The 20533-nt window shown below is 41.0% G+C and overlaps 1 protein-coding gene across 1 annotated transcript in view; it reads left to right on the forward strand.

Moving 5' to 3' along the window:
* MAPKAP1 (MAPK associated protein 1) overlaps positions 1-20533 on the forward strand; it is a 284441-nt gene that overhangs the window by 211733 nt on the left and 52175 nt on the right.

A 20533-nucleotide genomic window follows, 5' to 3' on the forward strand; every position in this document is an offset into this window, starting at 1 on the left:
CCCTCACTAGATTGTCAGGTTCATGAGGGTATCCCTGACCCATACCAGGTTGCCCTTCATTAATTCAGCAACCCATTATAGACCAGGTACTGCAGGAGCTCTGTCAATACAGACTGAATGATGACTGAATCGTAGATATTTAGTCACGCCACTCAATCTTCTAAGTAAGACCAGGTTGCTCCTCTTTGACCAGAGCCTCTGTCAGCCTCTTCTGGAGAAGCATGCACAAAATTTACCAGGCAGGTAAAATGTGCTCTTGGCATTTGGCAGCAAATTCTCAAGGGCAGAATGTTGGTGTCCCCATAGCCTGAAACCAGTTATAAGTGCCTTCTGTAAATACATATAGAAATAAAAATCACTAATTCCCAAATGGTCTAAAACATTCAAATAAGTAGTAAACATTTTGAAAATATTCATTCCTGTTAACAAACTCAGATAACATTTTGGCTGGGCATAGTGGCTCACACCTGTAATCCTAGCACTCTGAGAGGTTGAGGCACTAGGATTACTTGAAGTCAGGAGTTAAGAGACTAGCCTGACCAAGAGTGACTTCTGGTCTCTAGTAAAAATAGAAAAATTAGCTGGGCGTGGTGGCACGTGCCTATAGTCTCAGCTACTTGGGAGGCTAAGAAAGGAGGACCATTCAAGCCCAGGAGTTGGAGGTTGCAGTGAGCTATGATAGCACCACTGAACTCTAGCTTGCTGAACTCTAAGTTAGGTGACAAAGTGAGACTCTGTCTCTAAATAAATAAATAAAATGACATTTTAAAGCAATAATGTAATACTTTCTACCTAGCAAATAAAAGTATTTCAAAAAGAATCCTCATTCCTAGGCAGACATAGTGGTGTGCCTGCCAATAATCTCAGCTACTTTGGAGGCTGAGGTGGGAGGATTACTTGAGCCCAGGAGTTTGAGAACATAGCAAGACCCTACCCATAAATAAATAAATAAAAATTTAAAAAGAATTTTCATTGCTGGAGAGTATACAGGGAAGTAGACATACTTAAACAGAGATGACTATAATGTAACACATAACATAGCTGGGAGCATCAGAAGACCTAAAAAATGTTTTCCCCAATATCAAATATTTTTGCTTTTAGAAATCTATCTTAAGGAGAAAAGATCTAAAAATGCAACAGAGATTTATATATTATAGTTTTCACAGCATTTCTGATCTTTCTAATACTGGAAAAATAGATAACTTACGGTATATCCCTATATTGAAAAATTGTGCAGAGTTTCACTTTCTAGTAAAGGGAGACTAAGTAATTTGAACTAATTCTTCCACTGAAGGTAACTTGCACTGATTTTTAAATAAAATGGCTGGATGTGACAGCTCATTCCTATAATCCTACCACTTTGAGAGACTGAGATGGGAGGATCACTTGAAACTAGCCTGAGCAACATAGTGAGACCCTGTCTCTATAAGAATTTTAAAAAGTGTCAGGGAGCCGGTCACATTGGCTCATGCCCGAGGCAAGTAGATTGCTTGAGCTCAGGAGTTTGAGACCAGCCTGAGCAAGAGCGAGATCCCATCTCTACTAAACATAGAAAAATTAGTAGGGCACTATGGTGGGCACCTTATAGTCTCAGTGATTTGGGAGGTTGAGGCAAGAGGATTGCTTAAGCCCAAGAGTTTGAGGTTGCTGTGAGCTATGATGATGTCATGGCACTCTGCGCAGAATAACAGTGAGACACTGTCTCAAAAAAAAATAAAAATAAAAAATTAGCCAGGTGTATGGCTTATTGTACCCTCAATGAATCCCCAACAATAAAAAAAAAAAAATTAGCCAGGTGTAGTGGCATGTGCCAATAGTCCCAGCTACTCCGAGGATCACTTGAGCCTAGGTGTTTGAGGTTTAATGAGCTATGATGAAGTTACTGTATTCTAACTAGTCAACAGAGGGAGACCCTGTCTCCAAAAGAAAAAAGCCAATCATCATGCTAACATCATCGAAGAGCACACTGGCCTTTATTTGAGAAAAGATTGAGCTGAGAGAGGTGAGTTCAACACCTACAACCACTTTTGCTGTGACTGAAGTCCAGGGTTTTCCAGGGGTAGGGAATCCCCAAAGGAGGACAAACAGAAAGCATGTAGATAGTAGACAGATTTAAACCCAAATATATCAGTAAATTAACTAAATGTTTTAGGGTTTCTTTTTTTTTTTTTAAGATGGTCTGGGTGGGTTTTCTTTTATGTAAGTACCCAAAACAAAGATACTGGAAGTTTGAAAAGAATCTGTTGTATCCATATTAACATGAGGCAAAATACATTTTTAATTTTTTTAATTTTGGCCGGGGCTGGGCTTGAACCCGCCACCTCCGGCATATGGGACCGGCGCCCTACCCGTTGAGCCACAGGCGCCGCCCGGCAAAATACATTTTTAGATGTAAAAGTATTACTTGATAATGATGAAAGGTCTAATTTACTTGGAAAATTTAATGATTCTAAATGTATGTAATGTATTTTAAAAATATGTAATGTAAAACTGAAGAATTACTGAAAAATATATATAATTCTCCAATCATGGAGGGAGATTTTTAACTCTCAGTAATTGAAAGAGCAAATATGTTTTTAATTAATAATACAGAAATTTGAAAAACACCATTAAACTTAACTTCATAAACATGTACAGAGAATATTTTGCCCTCCAACTGCAGAATACGTATTTCTTTCATTCACACACACTTTTCCCAATATAGACCATACACTAGGTAACAAAGTAAGTCTCAAATATCAAAAGATTGAAATCATGTGGTATGTTCTCTGATCACAGTGAAATTAGAAATCAAGAAAAAGACAACTAGAGAATCTACATGTGTTTGGAAATTAAAAAGTAAATTTCTGAACCTGTAGTTTAAAAGTAACAATGTAAATTAGAAAATGTTTTGTCTGAATTATAATGTAAATTCTACATAAATTTTGTGTATGTAAGTTAAAGCAGTATTTAAAGGAATATTTTGTAAAGCAATATTACAAAAGATGAAAGACTGAAAAGTAATGAGCTGGGTGGCACCTGTGGCTCAGTGAGTAGGGCGCCGGCCCCATATACTGAGGGTGGCGGGTTCAAACCTAGCCCCGGCTGAACTGCAACCAAAAAATAGCCAGGTGTTGTGGCGGGCGCCTGTAGTCCCAGCTACTCGGGAGGCTGAGAGGCAGGAGAATCACGGAAGCCCAAGAGCTAGAGGTTGTTATGAGTCCTGTGACATCATGGCACTCTACCGAAGGCGGTAAAGTGAGACTCTATCTCTACAAAAAAAGAAAAAGAAAAAAAAAAAAGAAAAGTAATGAGCTAAGCATTCAGCTCAAGAAATTAGAAAATAAACCTAGGCACGGCACCCACAGTTCAGTGGTTAGGCACCAGCCACATACACTGGGGCTAGCAGGCTTGAACCCAGCCCAGGCCTGCTGAACAGCAATGACAGCTACAAAAAAAAAAAGAAAAGAAATAGCTGGGCAGGTGGCAGGCGCCTGTAGTCCCAGCTACTTGGGAGGCTGAGGCAAGAGAATCACTTAAGCCCAAGAGTTGGAGGTTGCTGTGATCTGTGATGCCACGGCACTCTACCCAGGGCAACATAGTGAGACACTGTCTCAAAAAAAAAGAAAAGAAACCTGAGGAGAATAAAAGAAGTAATAAAGATAAGGCCAGAAATAAATGAAATAGAAATTCTGAAGCATCAAAAGCAAGTTAGTTCTTTGGAAAGACTAACAAAATCAATAAATATCTAATAAAATGGATCAAAAACAAGGATGAGAAATAAGTAACAGGGAAATACAAATAGTAACAGGAATGAAATGACAGTATATTGTAGATCCTGTCACTAAACAGATAATAAAGACTTGAAAAAAAATCATACTAGAAATACTGAAAATGTAAATGAAAAGAAAAAATTCCTAGAAAAAGGCAACTTACCAAAATTGACAAAGAAGAAATTGAAAACCTGAATATTCTCGTAACTATTTTAAAAAGTGGAATCAGTGATTAAAAATCTTTCCACAAAGAAAATCCAGATTCAGATGACTGTAGACTAGTTCTAGTAAACACTCAAGGAAGAAACAACTCTCATTTTACATCAGCTGTGTCAAAGAATAGGGAAAAAGTTACACTCTCCAATTTCTTTTAAGAGGCTGTCATAATCTTGGTATCAAACCATATAACACAACATTTTCCAGTTCAGTCTTTCAAATATAAATGTAAAACTCCTAAACAAAATATTAACAACTGATTCCAACATTAATATTAAAAGAATAACATATAACATTACCAAATAGGATTTTTTTCTAGGAGTACAAATTTGGTTCAACACTAGAAAAATCTAGTCTATATAATTTGCCACAGTAACATATTAAAAGGAAACATTAAAAGTTGTATTTATCTAGAGTTTTACGATAAGAAAAATAACATTAAAGGGAAAATATGCCAAGATATATAGACTAATACTAACTACCTAAAAACAAAAAGTATAGAAGAAAATTGGAAAGAGCATGATTTTTACATCTGTATAGTTGTCTCTGTTTGGCAAGATTCTGGGTAATTTCATTTTCCTTCCTCTTTAATACTTGTTCTTTCCAGAGTTCATAACATGACTATGCATAGCTTTCTAAGATGAAAAAGCAAACAGGAAATAAGGGCAAGTTCACGTACATAAAGATTATATAGTGAGAACATCTCTCAGTGTAATAATCCTTGTGACGCCAAACCATTTAGGCCATGGTGTCCCATAGGAAACATTACACTAGCACACCCCTCTGTAACTTGGTTATCTGAGGTTTTTACCTGATAGAAATGAATAATCTATCATTTTCTTTCATTGTTTTCATTACTTAGACTCAACCTTAAACACTTGAGGAACTAATTCACACACAGGAACTTTGTAGTGGATTCTGTTTCAAAATGTTGACTCTTTGTTATACAAAAAAGATAAAGTCCTATTTATTAACATGTTGGTGAATTTTTTGGGTATGTTACACTTACACATGTGAAATTAATTATCAGATAATGAAAGTGTCTGTAGTGCAAACCAAGTCTCTCTTCTTCCATCCCGATTCCCCTCCCAGAGGTAATAGTTGCTGCCAGTTTTTTCATCTTTCCACAAATCATCTATGTATATGGAAGTATATATTCTGTGTGTGTGTGTATGTATACATGTAAATAGATATGTATCTGTGTATGTGTGTGTACGCACAAGCACAAATACTCATTTGCATCCCCTCTTGTTTAAAAACATAGTGTCATTAATTTTCTGCATTTTTATTTTGTCATTTTAGCAGATTATTCTTTTTTTTTTTTTTTTTTTTTTTTTTGTGGTTTTTGGCCTGGGGTGAGTTTAAACCTACCACCTCTGGCATGTGAGGCCGGCGTCCTACCCCTTTGAGCCACAGGCTCCGCCCTTTAGCAGATTATTCTACATTAATCTATATATTCCACATATAAATTCACCTGTTTTTTAAACTGCTGCACAGTATTCCATATTATATTATGATTTCAATTCTTTCTTTTTTTTTTTTTTTTTAAGATGAGGCCAACTTTCTTACGTTAGGAAAGAGAAGCTGTGAGGATTGGTAGATAAAGCTTTGAAATCTAGCTGTATTTCTCATACTACTTTTAAGCATGAACATGGGGGTGGGGGGGTTGTTTCAAGACAGAGTCTTACTCTGTCATCCAAGATAGAGTCCAGCGTAGTCATAGCTAACTGCAAGCTCAAACTCCTGGGCTCAATCCTCCTGCCTCATCATCCCAAGCAGCTTGGATTACAGGCACACTCAGCTAGGTTTTCTATTTTTAGTAGCGACAGGGGCTTGCTCTTGCTCAGGCTGGTCTCAAACTCCTAAGCTCAAGCAATCGTCCCGTCTTGGCCTCCCAGAATCCTAGGATTATAGTCATGAGCTGCTGCAGTCACATCCAGCCTATGGTCTTAATTTAGTTGTGTGACCTCTGTAAGCCCCGGCATCTACATCTTGAAGGATTTGCAAGATATTTCCAGTTCTTGTACTCTGAGTCACGGTCACTGTGTGAATGAAAGAAGCCCTGACTGGCACTTAACAAAGCACCAGGCAGACAGTGGTTTGAAATGAATGGAATATTATAGTCTTTGTAAATGGAAGTAAATTATGAAAACAATTTATTCTCATAGAAAAGGACTTTTGAAAGTTTCTTTTTTTTTAGTAGCAATTCCAACTAAGAACCATACATTGTTCTCCATTAGCTACCAGTTAAGAGGCACTAGCTCTTAACTAGGCTCCTGTGGCTCAAGCAGCTAAGGCACTAGCCTCATACACCTGAGCTGGTAGGTTCGAATCCAGCCCAGGCCCACCAAACAACAATGATGGCTGCAACCAAAAAATAGCTGGGCATTGTGGCAGGCGCCTGTAGTCCCAGCTACTTGGGAGGTGGAGGCAGGAGAATCACTTGAACCCAGGAGTTGGAGGTTGCTGTGAGCTGTGATGCCATGGCAGTCTACCCAGGGCAACAGCTGGAGGCTGTCCCCCCCCAAAAAAAGTTGAATGAGACAGAGTGTGGTGGCTCACACCTGTAGTCTCAGCTACTTGGGAGGGTTAAGGCAGGAGGATCACTTGTGCCCAGGAGTTTGAAGTTGCAGTGAGCTGTGATGACACCATCACACTACCCCTGGGGTGGCAAAATAAGACCCTATCTCCAAAAAAATGGATTGAGGAAAAGAAAAAAAAATTTTTTTTTTTTTTTTTTGTAGAGACAGAGTTTCACTTTATTGCACTCGGTAGAGTGCCGTGGCATCACACAGCTCACAGCAACCTCCAACTCCTGGGCTTAGGCGATTCTCCTGCCTCAGCCTCCTGAGTAGCTGGGACTACAGGCACCCGCCACAACGCCCGGCTATTTTTTTGTTGCAGTTTGGCCGGGGCTGGGTTTGAACCCGCCACCCTCGGTATATGGGGCCGGCGCCCTGCTCACTGAGCCACAGGCGCCGCCCAAGAAAAATATTTTTAAAATAGGATTTTTTTCACTTGTATTGGTATCTTTGATCAGGAAAAGCTTACTGTCCTTAAAGGAATTTTAGATGTGAACTAAATTATGACCATGTGTTATGCAGTACTTAGGAGAATGTCCTCTTAAACCAAGCTGCCCCAGATCTTGGCACTTACTTCACTGTGTGACCTGGCCCTGTCACTTACCTAGCTGTGTGGCCTCAGTTTATTTAAACTCTATTGGGTTGTTTATCTGCCCTCATAAGATTGATAGGATTCAGTGAGTTTTAATGATCATACAGCTCTTATAACAATGCCTGGTACGTAGTAAGTACTCAATAAATGTAACTATAATTGATAAATAATGAAAGAACAGCTTTCTGTGGCTAATCGAGCAGATGGGGCACAGGTAGGGAAGTCTGGAATCGTGGCACTGGCAGATTCCTCAAGGAGACGCCTGTTGACAGGGGCGTTAATCCTGGATGGAAACAGGAGGATAATGGGGGGAGCGGGGGGCAAGTCTACAAGTCTGTGTCGTGGGACCGGAGAACTTAGAAGTGGGGTGCTTTCCAGCAAATGTGTTTTGGTGTCCCAGAATGGACATACACTTTAAAAATAAAACCTTTTGTTTGAGGAGACTATTTGCCATATGGTGGATCTAAGTCTTTCAGCTTTTCTCCCATTGCGGGATGAGGCAAACATTTTATGTCAATCACACCAAGTTTTGTTTTTTTGAGACAGAGTCTCACTATGGCACCCTCAGTAGAGTGCTGTGGTGTCACAGCTCACAGCAACCTCCAATTCTTGGGCTTAAGAGATTCTCTTGCCTTAGCCTCCCAAATAGCTGGGACTTCAGGTACCCACCCCAACGCCCAGCTATGTTTTTGTTACAGTTGTCATTGCTGTCTAGCTGGCCCATCTGGGTTCAAACCCCCCAGCCTGGGTGTATGTGGCCGGCACCCTACCCACTGAGCTATGGGCACCACCCCACATGAGAATCTTTTTTTGTTGTTGTTTTTTTGAGACAGAGTCTCACTATGTCACCCTTGGTAGAGTGCCATGGCATCACAGTCATAGCAACCTCAAACTCTTGGGCTTAAGTGATTCTCTTGCCTCAGCCTCCCAAGAACCAAGTAGCTGAGACTACAGGCGACCTCCACAATGCCCGGCTATGTTTTGGTTGCAGTTATCATTGTTGTTTAGCTGACCCAGGCCAGGCTCGAACCCGCCAGCCTTGGTGTATATGGCTGGCTCCCTACTTACTGAGCTATGGGTGCTGAGCCTGGATGTTTTTAAAAATTATTCAGGCACGGTGGCGCCTGTGGCTCAAAGGAGTTGGGTGCCGGCCCCATATGCCAGAGGTGGTGGGTTCAAACCCAGCCGCAGCCAAAACCTGCAAAAAAAAAAAAAAAATTATTCAGGCAAGGCACAGTGGCTCACACCTATAATCCTAGGGTAGCTAAGACAGGAAGCTGCCTTGAGACCGGGAGTTTGAGACCAGACTGAACAAGAGTGAGACTCCGTCTCTACAAAATATAGAAAAAATCAGCCAAGCATATAGGCACATGCCTATGGTCTCAGCTACTTGGGAGGCTGAGGCAGGAGAATCACTTGAGCCCAGGAATTTGAGGTTGCTGTAAGGTGTGATGACTCCACTGAGACAGAGTGAGACTCTGTCTCAAAAAAAAAAAAGTTATTTATTCAGGCCTACTGTTGCAAGAGTATTGTGCTTGACATTTTGCAAGTGCTTTCTTTCATAATTTTCGTAATTGCCCTACCAGATATTATTCTCATTGTGAAGAGAGGCTATGACTTGCCCAAAGGTAACTAGTCACTAAGTCATAGGACCAAAATTCTAAGTTTTCTTTCTGAGATTGGTGATAATACAGCCTAGATTTTCAATCCTAAGAATGGTGATGACAATTTTCTTTATATACTGTGAGAGAGGAGCTTGCAAATGAAGCTGATATGACAAGAGTTTCTGCCTAGGTACTGAAAGCTAACATTTGTGCTTGGATCTTCGCCTAAATAAGAAAATGACAAGCCAAAGTCCTTGAGCTTTCCAGTTTGGATTCTTGTCTGATAATCTACTACATCCTTCAGCCAACTGTCTGCTAGAAGCTGGAATCAGACCAGAAGGAAGCACAAGTACATTATGGAGAGGCTGTAACATTAGAAGACTTCCATTCTTGTCCAAGCTTCTGTATAAATTCTGGCACCAAACTGATCCTCAATTTCCTTTTCTACCAACCATATGATATGGGTATTCCATCCAGGTCCTTAGGAGAAAGGTGCTGCTTGACCCAACTTATTCTTACCATAGCTTTAAGAGAGAAACGTGGGGATTTCCCATTATCAGGGCCAAAACAGAACTAACTGGCTTTATGAAACACCAACAAAGTGTCAGGCACTGTCTTTCTGTTTTATCGCTCACTAGTGTATCATTTAACATAGAGCTTAAAGCACAGTCATTAGAATCAGGCAGACATTGGGTGAATCACTTGCAGCCTCTGCTGATTGGACAAATCATGTCTCCTCTCTGAGCCTTGGTTTCCTATGTAAATGGTTGAATCTATTTTGCAAGGATTTTGTGAGGATTGAATGAGATAAGAACTGTTATTACAACAACGTTTTATGCCAGTGTAGTTGTCCTTATTTTATAGAAGGGGAAACTGAGGCTCAGAAGAGTAAAATGGTTGCTAATGTCACAAGGGCAGTAATGAGGGGCCTGGAAAACTGCCTTTTTTCCATTAAGTCTAAAGAAAGAGCTGAATCTAATTATTTTATTTCCTAAATAGAAGCTCTTGTAGAAGAGGCTTCAGTTGCTTTTTAAACATCCATTTAACCTCTTTTGATCACCTTTCTTTTTGAAGGAGATTCACAGAATATTTAAGATATCCTATTATTTCAGTTCCTTATTGAAATTCTTATTTTCCTTAATTTAAGGTTATACCAAGGAAGGATCTCAGCTCACCAGATGGGTGGTCACCCAGATAGGTGGACGGTAGTAGGGAGACCATCTGTAGGTCTCAGTCCGACAGCCCTCATTTACCGCCTTTGGTTTCCCTTTGATGACCCAAGAAAGGTGGCAACCCCTCAAAGCCTCCTACACCACCTGGTTGCCACTCCCTGGGCTCAGTTAGAGTCCCTGTCCTTACTCCTCTCTGATCACTGATTCCCCTGGACACATTGGACTGGGACCTCACACACGCACTGCACAGGGCCCAGCTCTGAGTCCCCTCTGGATCCCAGTGTCTGGGGCCAGGCGTGGCTCATTCCCTCTGGTAGGGGAACATCCTGAGCCCCTAACATCTCCAAGTTTCTTACTGGACTTCTAAAACGGTTTTTAAGTAGAATTTGAGGTTTGAGTGAGCACCTTTATGGGTAGGGGTTTCTTTGTTGGGCTACCACCATCACTGCTCAATAGTGAGGGAGGGAAAGCGCAGCTGGAGGGAGAGAATGAACATTTACTTCAACCTGCTGCGTTTCTAGGTCCTCTTTGTGATGCGTATTTGTAATGGGCTGGGTTTTCTTCCAGTTGGTGCTCTGTGCCAGCCCTGAGACTCCCTGGTGGCTCCACACTGCTTCTGGAGGCTTCAGCTTCTTCAGTTACAAATGACTAATCTCTCCAAGTTCTATCATGTGACTTAAATACCAGGGCTTTAAACCTCTTCGATTATACCACAATAGCACACTTTAAATGCAAAAGAAAATGTGATCATGCAAATAAACTGTTTACAAATAGAAATGACTTGTGATGTTCATTGTACATATTTTAGGTTGATATATTGCTGAAAGCTGGTTACATGTCTGGCTTTAAGGGGGAATTGTTCACTGTAAAGAATTTTCTATGTCAGTGAGGATTACTGTGTACTAGTTCCGTGCTTGCTGCACACTGTCAGAATTTAAATGAACAAGAAACACTTGTTCCAGGGGGGACTCAGAGCTGGGCCCTGTGTACTATGTGTGTGATCCCTGACAGCAGAATACCGTGTGTATTCTCTTTCTGTCTGGTTAATGCCTCTGACTGGGTATTATAGAAAGAAGGGCAAAATGTTTGGAGCCACCGTGTGACCTTGGGCAAGTCTTTCTGCTCTGTAGGCCTCATTTTCCCATCTGTAAAATGCGATAGTAATTCCTACCGTATATGGCTGTTGTGAGGTTTAAACTGTTGAGACAAGTAAATAAGAACAGCCATTCAGTATGAGCTTTTAATATACACAATGCACTGTATATGTGTTGGCCATTACTGAATGTGTGTCATGGACACCACATGGTCTGAGCATGTGTGTGGTGGCCTTTTCCCTCCCTGTGCCTCCTCTTTTCCCTGTGGCCTCTTAGACTCCCTACAGGCCCCTTTGGGCAATGACCAGCACCAAGGGTGCTGATACTTGGGGCAAAAGGCTGTGCTGACCTTTACTAGACACAAACTTGCATCTTGTCCATACCTCCTTTTTCAGTAATGAGCATCTGAATTGTGCCCCGTGGGGTTGAGAACTTCCACATGAATTGTATTTTTCTCTCTCCTTTCTTAAAAGTTCCCCCCCTTTCCATTTTACCATTAGGTAGTAATTAGTATTCAAGGGAAATTGGTCTTAATATATTAAAATTGGTTAAGTGCATTTAGATCTGTACCACAGCCAGTGTCTTATTGGAAAATGTAATTGGGGACTCTGTGTATGTAATTAATTGAATTACAATTAAGAACTTTCATTAAGCAATACACTGGTACATTAGAGCAGTAAGGAAACATGTTTGATGAGCCACAAACCCTGTCTGGGCTCTAAGTGAGGGCATGGAGATTTGCATCCTTCTGGTAGGCTCCTGGCCCCAGAATTTGCCCTGCAGGTCTTGACTAATGGTGTGGTAATGCATCAGGTGACATTTCTGCAATGACTCTGAATGGGAAGCGGATTTCTTCCAGCATATATGCCCTCATTCTCTGACTCTGGAGTCAGAGAGAGGAACACTTTGGTGTTGATCAAATGTTACAGTTCTTAGATATTTTACCATGTAAATTGTCAAAAGTGCCAGGCTCCTTTACATGCCCCCATTACTTTTTCTGTGCTTTGCCTTTTTGTTCTGGGGTTTTTATTTTAGAGACAGAGTCTCTCCTTTGCTTTGAACGTGGACAAAAACATATTAGAGGAAAAGGAAGTAATGGAAATTGTGTCATCAGTCTAACTTCCAAGCAAGCTTATAATAAACCATTGATCCAGACCCTTAAATGGCCATGCTTCATCCTCTGATAGGTGGTTGGATTCACTCTGAGCACATATTTTTCAGGCACCCCCAAAAGCTTGACTGAGCCCTCCTTTGGGCCAGCCACTATGCTGGTCCTTGAGAGGTGGAGAAGATGCAGGCCCCACATCACAGAACTCACTACTGTGATCAGTCCTACAAGGAGCAGAGGAGAGTGGAGAGCAGGGCACCAGAGCTGCTGAGAGTAGTAGAAGGCTTCCTTTAGATAGAAGGAAAAGAGAAGAATGTTCCAGGCCGGGAGACAGCTCATCTGCAGGCCTTGGGAAGAGAAAAGGCTTAGCGTATTTGGGAATGAGATAATATATTTAAAATGCCTTGGGAAGAGAAGGAGCTTAGCATATTTGGGAATGAATGAAGGAAATTAGCAAGGGAAAAAGTACTGAAAGATAAGACTGCGGGATAGGCAGGGTCTAGGATACAGAGCCCCTTCTATTAGCTGCTCTTTTTAGAAATTTTGTAAACTTGAAGCTGTTTCTGATCAGTTCATCAAATGAGATTACCTTGATTTATTGAGAGGGGTCTGAAATCTTCATGTGGAAAGTCCTTCAGCCTGGCTGGCTCTGCTCTAAGAGTTTAATCAATTAAGCACTGACAGCAAAGATCCTTGCCCTGGTGGTAGCAGGGCAGATTCTAATGAAGGGTGTATCCTACCATGTGATCCTGCTGGCTTTAAAGAGATTATTGCAGAGCAGCCGGTAAACATGATATTGTGTGTGTGTGTATTATAGTATATCATCTATTGATTGTTTTTTAGAGACCAGCAAAAAATGACTAGTGGCTGAAGGGAAGTATTTAATAGAAGAGAAGCTTGGGGCTTATGGGTCTTTGGGGACTAAATGGCTCTTGGAAAAAAAAATATGATGGATGCAGAGAGCTAAGGAAGAATTTTTTTCTCCATGACTCATGTAGGCATCCAGGTCTGAGACTCTCTGAAGGAATGGAGAGAGTTAGGTTACCCTGATTGCTTTGTTCTGGCAAGGCCCAGCATGATTGTGTTACGGCCATGGAATTGCACGTTTCTAGCTCATCTAAGGAATGCTTTTACTCAAGGAGGTTATGTAGTAGTTAAGGGTACAGTTTTGGAATTAGGCAGACCTGGGTTCAGTTCCTAGCTCCAGCTTGCCCTAATTGTATGACCGTAGTAGCAGGATGACATTCTGAGCCTGGTTTTTCTCATCTGTAGAAAAGAAGATAATATCTATATTAAAGGGGTATTGAGAAAATTAAATGAGATAATATATTTAAAATGCTGGACACAGTCGCCGGTATATAGTAAACAATCAGTAAATGTTACCTGCTGATGTAGTTTTTGAGGCAGGATTCCTATCTACAAAGCTAGTTTTGGGGGGAGTCTAGATGGAAAACTAGCAATCGTATGTGAGGTTTTCTAAATCGAGGTAAATATAAGGTGTGATGTACAAACCTCAGATACTATTATGGTTGGCCTGCGTTGCATGAAACTTCACTCATTTCACCGTCAGCATTAGTTGAACCTCTACTGTAGGAGAGACGTGTGCTGTGTAGAATGGAATGTTCCCACCCTTAAGGAGCTGCAGTTCTCTCAGGGAAAGTCCCCTAAGAGACTTACCACAAGAGCCTTCCACAGAGGGCCATAGGGTTTCAGGAGAGGGATCAGGAAAGGTTCCATTTGGACTAGACCTTAAAGTGTATGAATTTTGAAGAGCATAAAGAACATTCTGACCAGATAGTATAACCTGAACTAAGTCTAGTTTGGCTGAAGCAGGAAAAGGGAGGTTTTGCTGGGGAGTAGCAATAAGACTTCGAGATAGCATAGAACAGGAGAAGGTTTATTTACTCTTCATTCAGTCAGTTACTTGCACCCTAGTAACTTATTTTGTGCTGAGTCCTGAGCTGGGTATTACCCACACCTTTGAAGAACCTCTTTCCCCTATTCCCACCACTTTATTTTCCACTACTCCCCTTCCCACACTCTTTGCTCCAGCCAAAGGCAAATGTATATATGACCTCACACTTTGTAGACTTCGTATTTTTTCCCATCCTTCTGTGGATTGCCTGCCCCCCTTTCCATCATCTGGGAATCCTGCCATTCTCTAAAATTCCTGAAGCACAGGACAGCACCTGGCATATGGTTGTGCTGAATCACTATTTGCTGCCTTGGAAGGAGTGGGCAACAAATTGTGCTATGGAGAATTAAAGGTGAGGATATAACAGAGGCCACTGATCTTTTGGCTGAGTTCTGAAGTTGGCATAATAGATCTTTTTGGAGAAGGGAGATAGGAGTCACTTCTACAACTAGATTAGGGCCTTTTAGACTTGCTCTGAGACTCATTGAATCATAAAATGAATTTTAAGGTCCCATGTGTTTCTATCTATAAATACAGGAAATCTGTCAACATACAGTGAGTTCATCTGTGCTTTTAATTAATGATTAGTGCCAATTTTGAAAGAAAGTCATTAGCTGGGCACAGCGGCTGATGCCTATAATCCTAGCACTTTGGGAGGCCAAAGTGAAAAGATCACTTGAAACTAGGAGTTAGAGACCAGCTTGAGCAAGAGCAAGATCTTATCTCTACAAAATATGGAAAATTTAGCTAGGTGGGGTGGCCCATACCTGTAGGAAGCCAAAACAGAAAGATTGCTTCAACCCAGGAGTTTGAGGTTTCGATGAACTATGATAATGCCATTGCCCTCTGGCCCAAAGTAACAAAGTAAAACCCTATCTCCAAAAAAAAAAAGGAGGAAGAAAGTCATGTACTTGTAAGTGTTTCCCTCAGTTCCAGTGACATCCCATAGATGAAAGCATTTTTTAACCTATAAAACAGTATTTGTTATAATTAGCCTTGCTCTGATCGTCTGAAAAATAAACCTCTTACAGGTTTATAACATGTATACAGGTTTTGTCACTGTGTTTATTGTCAGGTTATAACACATACACATGTCTGTACCTGCACTTTTGTGTACCATTGTTGTCCAAGTGGACATCAGGGACAATGAAAGCATGGCTAATAAAGACAGCGCTTCTCAAAATTTTTGGTCTTAGGACCTTTTTATCCTCTTAAGGTATTGAGGACCCCAAAGAGTTTTTGCTTTGGGTTACCTCTATTTATTCTAGGAATACAAGCTGAGAGGTATTAATTTATTACATGTTATATAAAAAATAAATTTTATGAAAAAGAACTGTAATTTCTTTAAAATTTGTAATGAGAAGAGTGGTACTATTTTATATTTTTGCAGATTTCTATAATGTCTGCCTTATAGAAGACACCTGGGTTTTCCTACCTGCCTCTGTATTCAGTCTGTTGCAGTATATTGTTCTGTTTGAAGTATATGTAGAAAATTTGGCCTGAGTTGTTGGGAAAGGGAAGAGTATTTCAATAGCCTTTGCAGATAATTGTAAATATTAATTTTTATTACTATACCAAAACGCAAAGAATAGTTTCTTAAATGTTAGTTGAAATGTGAAATCAGAATCCACTGTATCAGTGAACTTCTTTTTGGTGTATACTTAGACGAGAATGGGCATGAAGAAGGCAAATAATGTCGTACTATGGTTATTATGAAACTATGTGCCCCCAAAGGAGTATGGGGGGTTCCACCCCTGCCCCATCCCCAACCATGGGGTCGCAGACTACACTCTGAGAACAGCTCATTTAGAATTTGTAGTTATCCAACTTAACAGCCTTTTACCACTTCATTGCTTGTAGGAGTGTTGAAGCCACAAGCTTCAACACCACCTGAGGGAAGGAGAAGAGGAAGATGGGCTCCAGAATCTAATTGATCTATCACAGCTCTGTTTTTCCACACAGTAGAATCTTGGGCAGGATTTTGACCCAGTCTTGAGCCTTTGTGTCTGAGTTAGCGTTTGAATCTATATCTCTGAACACTGTATTCCGTGTTCTTTGTAATGTTACTAAAGTCCCAAGAGGAGGTGCTTGAGCCACAGCACCTCCTGTCCCTTTGCTGCAGGCCCCAGACTCCACCTGCCTCCTTCCTCACCTCTTCTCTGCTTCCTTTTGCCCGCTTTTGCCAGGCTTCATCCCTCCCTTCCTCCTTCCTGATTTCTTACTCCAGAGACTTAAGCTGCTTCCACGAACTTGGATTTTCTGCTTGTCCCCCAAACTGTCGCGCTCTGTGAATGCACTCTCTGTCATTCTTCCACAGCCTTGTCAGTCCCTTTGAGCTCTGGTTCTCAAGTCACTATTAGACCCACCCCAAAATTTGATCTATCACAATACATCTTTGAGTTATTACAGCTGGAGCATTTTGACACGATACATTATGGTAATCCACGGCACATAGAGACATTAACAGTCCTGACTTTGACAAAATACATTGTGAAGTCTTTGAAGGCACCATTACAATTTATCTTGTCATTCATGTGAAGACCCAGTTCAGCATTAATGTAGAGGAACACAGTGTGGCTTTTGTTTCGTTTAATGGCTTGCGACCTTTTAAATTGCTAATTTAACAAAATACCAAAGGGTTATATTTCAATTAAATTAACAGTTTTAGGAAGTGGTTTTTGTTTTATTTTTAGTGTGTTTATTTTTAAGATGTCCTGGTTTTCTCTACTTTTTACTTTGAGTAGCTAAAAACGTCTTATCTTGAACAGAAGGGGGGTGTGGCTTGTTTGTTTTTGTTTTTGTTTTTGTTTTCTTGATAGAGTCTCACTCTCTTGCCCAGGCTAGAGTGCCATGGCCTTAGCCTAGCTCACAGCAATCTCAAACTCCTGGGCTCTCTTTTTTTCTTTTTATTTTTTTTGCAGTTTTTGGCCAAGGCTGGGTTTGAACCCACCACCTCTGGCATATGGGGCCGGCGCCCTACTCCTTTGAGCCACAGGTGCTGCCCCATCAAACTCCTGGGCTCTCAAGTAGCCAAGATTACCAGTGCCTGCCACAATGCCTGGCTAAGTTTTCTATTTTTACTAGAGACAGGGTCTCACTCTTGCTCAGGCTCGTCTCAAACTCCTGAGCTCAAGTAGTCCTCCCACTTCAGTCTCCCAGATGCTAGGATGGTAGGCATGAGCCACAGTTTTCAGCCCAGAATTAGATTTTTTAATGTGAAATTTATAGCACCACAATTTTTAATATTCAAATGGTATAATACCAAGATTTGTTATCGTGTGGAGAATATAAACAGTAAAGCTATACATGCAAAGTCAGAACTTTCCTGGTTCAAAAATAAGCTTTTAATATAACGCTTCGTTTCAAATATTTGTCCTTAAAATATCTACTGCATGTACCATTTATTAGGTACTTTTTTTCTCCTTTCTACTGTGTCCTATTACTAGTTTGTGAGCTCCTGTAGATCAGGAGCCCTGCTTTATCCTTACCAGTGTTCCCCACGGTCTAACGCACTATTGGCATGGAGAGAGAAGTAGTTGCACATTGCATGTACACACAGACATGCCCCCTTGAGGGAGCAGCACTCCTGGGCCTACACTGAGAAATAGCATCAGAACATCAAGACCAGCAGTTACTTTCATTTAGCGGATTACCTGCTATGGAGTGAGCAGCATGAATTGGAGAGAGTGCAGAGGGGATCCTACCCTGTTCCCTCAGGTGCTGTTGCCCTTCTGATCATAAAAGCAGACACATCCCTGGTCAGCTGGGACAAGGCTCAGAACTCAAGCAAGTATCCCTGGGACCTAAATCCTCGAATAAGATATGAATTTACACTATCAGAGAGTAGAAGGTCAGTGTAGGAAGCATTAGCGTGTTGAGCTAGCTCCAGCTATATAAGTCTTAAACAAAATTAATATGAGGAAATTGACAAGCCTTGCTGGTTATTCCATAGCTTTAAGACCTCTACTAAAATCCTATCATCTCATCTGCCCATTATTAACATTTCAGCAAAATATAAAGTTTTCATTAATCTCCCACAGCAAATTTAGGAGTGAAAACTGGCACTTGTTTGAGCTTTTAGGACTACATTAGCTGGTGTATTAAACAAAATATGTCATTCTTCAGTAGCTTCTGTAAGAAGCTAAATCAATTTCCAGCCATATTTATGCACCACTTTATCTAAAAGCATCTGAATTATCATTTACAGCTAAGGTGCTTTATTAGCAGCTGGCATTGAAATTGCTCAGTAAAAATTATATGTCACGTTATAGTAATTTTTAAATTGGTTTTAATCCAACATCATAAAATGTAAAAATCTTGAATGTGGGGTTTTTTTTTTTTTTAGTAATTGGCATTTTAGTATAATGAGCTGTTACTTCTTTCCAAATCAAATACCTGCAATATTTAAAAAATACTAATTAATAAAGAAAACAGAAGTTCTTCAGTTCAAAGCTTGGTTGTATCTAATAAATGGCATTTTCCCAGAAAAGATGGCTTTAAATGATTTTTTTATTAAAGGATTTTAATATTTTGCCAAACTTCTCCATAATTCTCATATACAGAATGTTTTAGAATATAAATAAATACATTTTGGCAGTTATTTTTCAGGGAAAATGTAGATTAGAGAAAGTGAATAATGTTCCAAACTCCAGATTCTAGCCAGCCTCTCGGTTTGAGATGTGGACATTAGCCAGGAGACAGTGGTAATTGTGACCATGGCATCTCTATCCTACATCACAGGTATTGCAGAGAAAGGAAACAGGTTACCCAAAGGCCCATTCAAATGCAGATGTTGGGTGCAGGTCTGCCGTGTCCTAGAGATGAGATGTCGATTAAGTCATTCCGTGTCTCTGACCCTCACCTTGCTGTGGACATGGAGCCTGTGTTCATTAGTACATTTGTACCGAGCTCTTGCTTTATCCTTTGCATGGAGGCACTGGGAGAATCTGGGCTATGGTGGTGAGTAAAGCTGTCCCCATGCCTGCCCCCTTGGGATTTAGACTAGTGCCTGAGACAGGTAAGTACCACCTAAGATAATGGTTCTGTAGGACAATGCAGGGTGTGGGGACAGAAAGAGCTGACCTAGATCTGGAGTCCTGCAGTCAGGGAAGTTTTCCCTGGAGTATCGCTTATGCTATGCTCTTCAAAGGAATAGGGAAGGGGCTACAGGGGAGTGAGGTAGAGAGAAGGGTGACCTGGACAGAGAGGACAGCATGTACAAGATGCTCGAATATGAGATTCTGTCAGACGCATTTGGTAAATGGCCTGTGAAGTGTGAGGCTGCCTCCTAGCTGAGGGAGAAGCATTATTGTGGTGCTAGAATGGTCTGAGTGAGGAATTACTGTAGAGTTTAGAAATAGAACACCCTACGATTTCTAACAAATGAGTTCAATGTGAAGGCCTCAGAAACCAACCTTGGCTTAAAAAGCTTGTCCTGTGTAAGCAATAAGTATGGGAAGGAAAAGCGTATTATTGTCAGGCTACCTGTTATGTAATAGAGTTTTCCAGTCTTATACCCAAATCTAGAGTTTCCATTTCCCCAACTCTGCCACAAGAGTTCTCTCTGGATTTCCCTGTGGAACCATCTTTGGGGACTCCCTTCTTTCTGGTGGGCCTTTGCTAGACAGGTACCCCCTCACGGCCCCACACCCACACTGGTGAAGGGCACCAGCATGTGCACCTGCAACTTCGGGAGCCTACGTTTCAAACTCTAGGGATGGAGAGATAGTTGGCTTAGTGTGTGTGACTTAACCTCCCAAAGCCTCAAGAGTCCTCCTCTGTACAACATGAAAATTATAGGACCTTACAAGGTTGTCATGAGGCTGAAATGTGGTGACTATAAAGTGCTTAGCACTGTACCTGCCATGTGGTAAAGTTTCATACATGCCAGGTTTCTTTTTTTAAAACTCAATTGCCTGGGCTAGAGTGCCATGGCACCAGCCTAGCGCAGAGCAACCTCAAACACCTGGGCTTAAGTAATCCTCCTACCTCAGCTCCCTCAGTACTTGGGACTACAAGCAAGCACCTGGTTAATTTTTTCTAGTTTACATGGTAGAGACAGAATCCCACTCTTGCTTAGGCTGCTATTGAACTCCTGAGCTCAAGAGATCTCCCACCTCAGCCTCCCAGAGTGCTAGGATTATAGGCGTGAGCCACCACACCCAACCCATATTAGTTATCATTTATTTAGCAAAATTTAGTGAGAGTTTACCAGTTGCCTGTATTGCTTACAGAAGATATAAAGATGAATTTAAAAACTTTACTGACCTTCCCAAAGCATCCAAATTAGGACAGAGCAACTAGACAATTCTAGTGCAAGGCTGAATATGATGAATTTTGACATTCTGTAAATGGCAAAAACTGGAGTTCAGAAAGGTAAAGTGACTTGCCCATGATCACACAGCAAATTAAGAGATAGAACTAGGAGTTGAGTCCCGGTCTGCCCCCAGTCCAATAGCCAACCTCTGTTGAATTCACTGCCAATTAGAACTATCAGAA

Source organism: Nycticebus coucang, chromosome 2, assembly GCF_027406575.1.
Source record: "Nycticebus coucang isolate mNycCou1 chromosome 2, mNycCou1.pri, whole genome shotgun sequence".
NCBI lineage: Eukaryota > Metazoa > Chordata > Mammalia > Primates > Lorisidae > Nycticebus > Nycticebus coucang.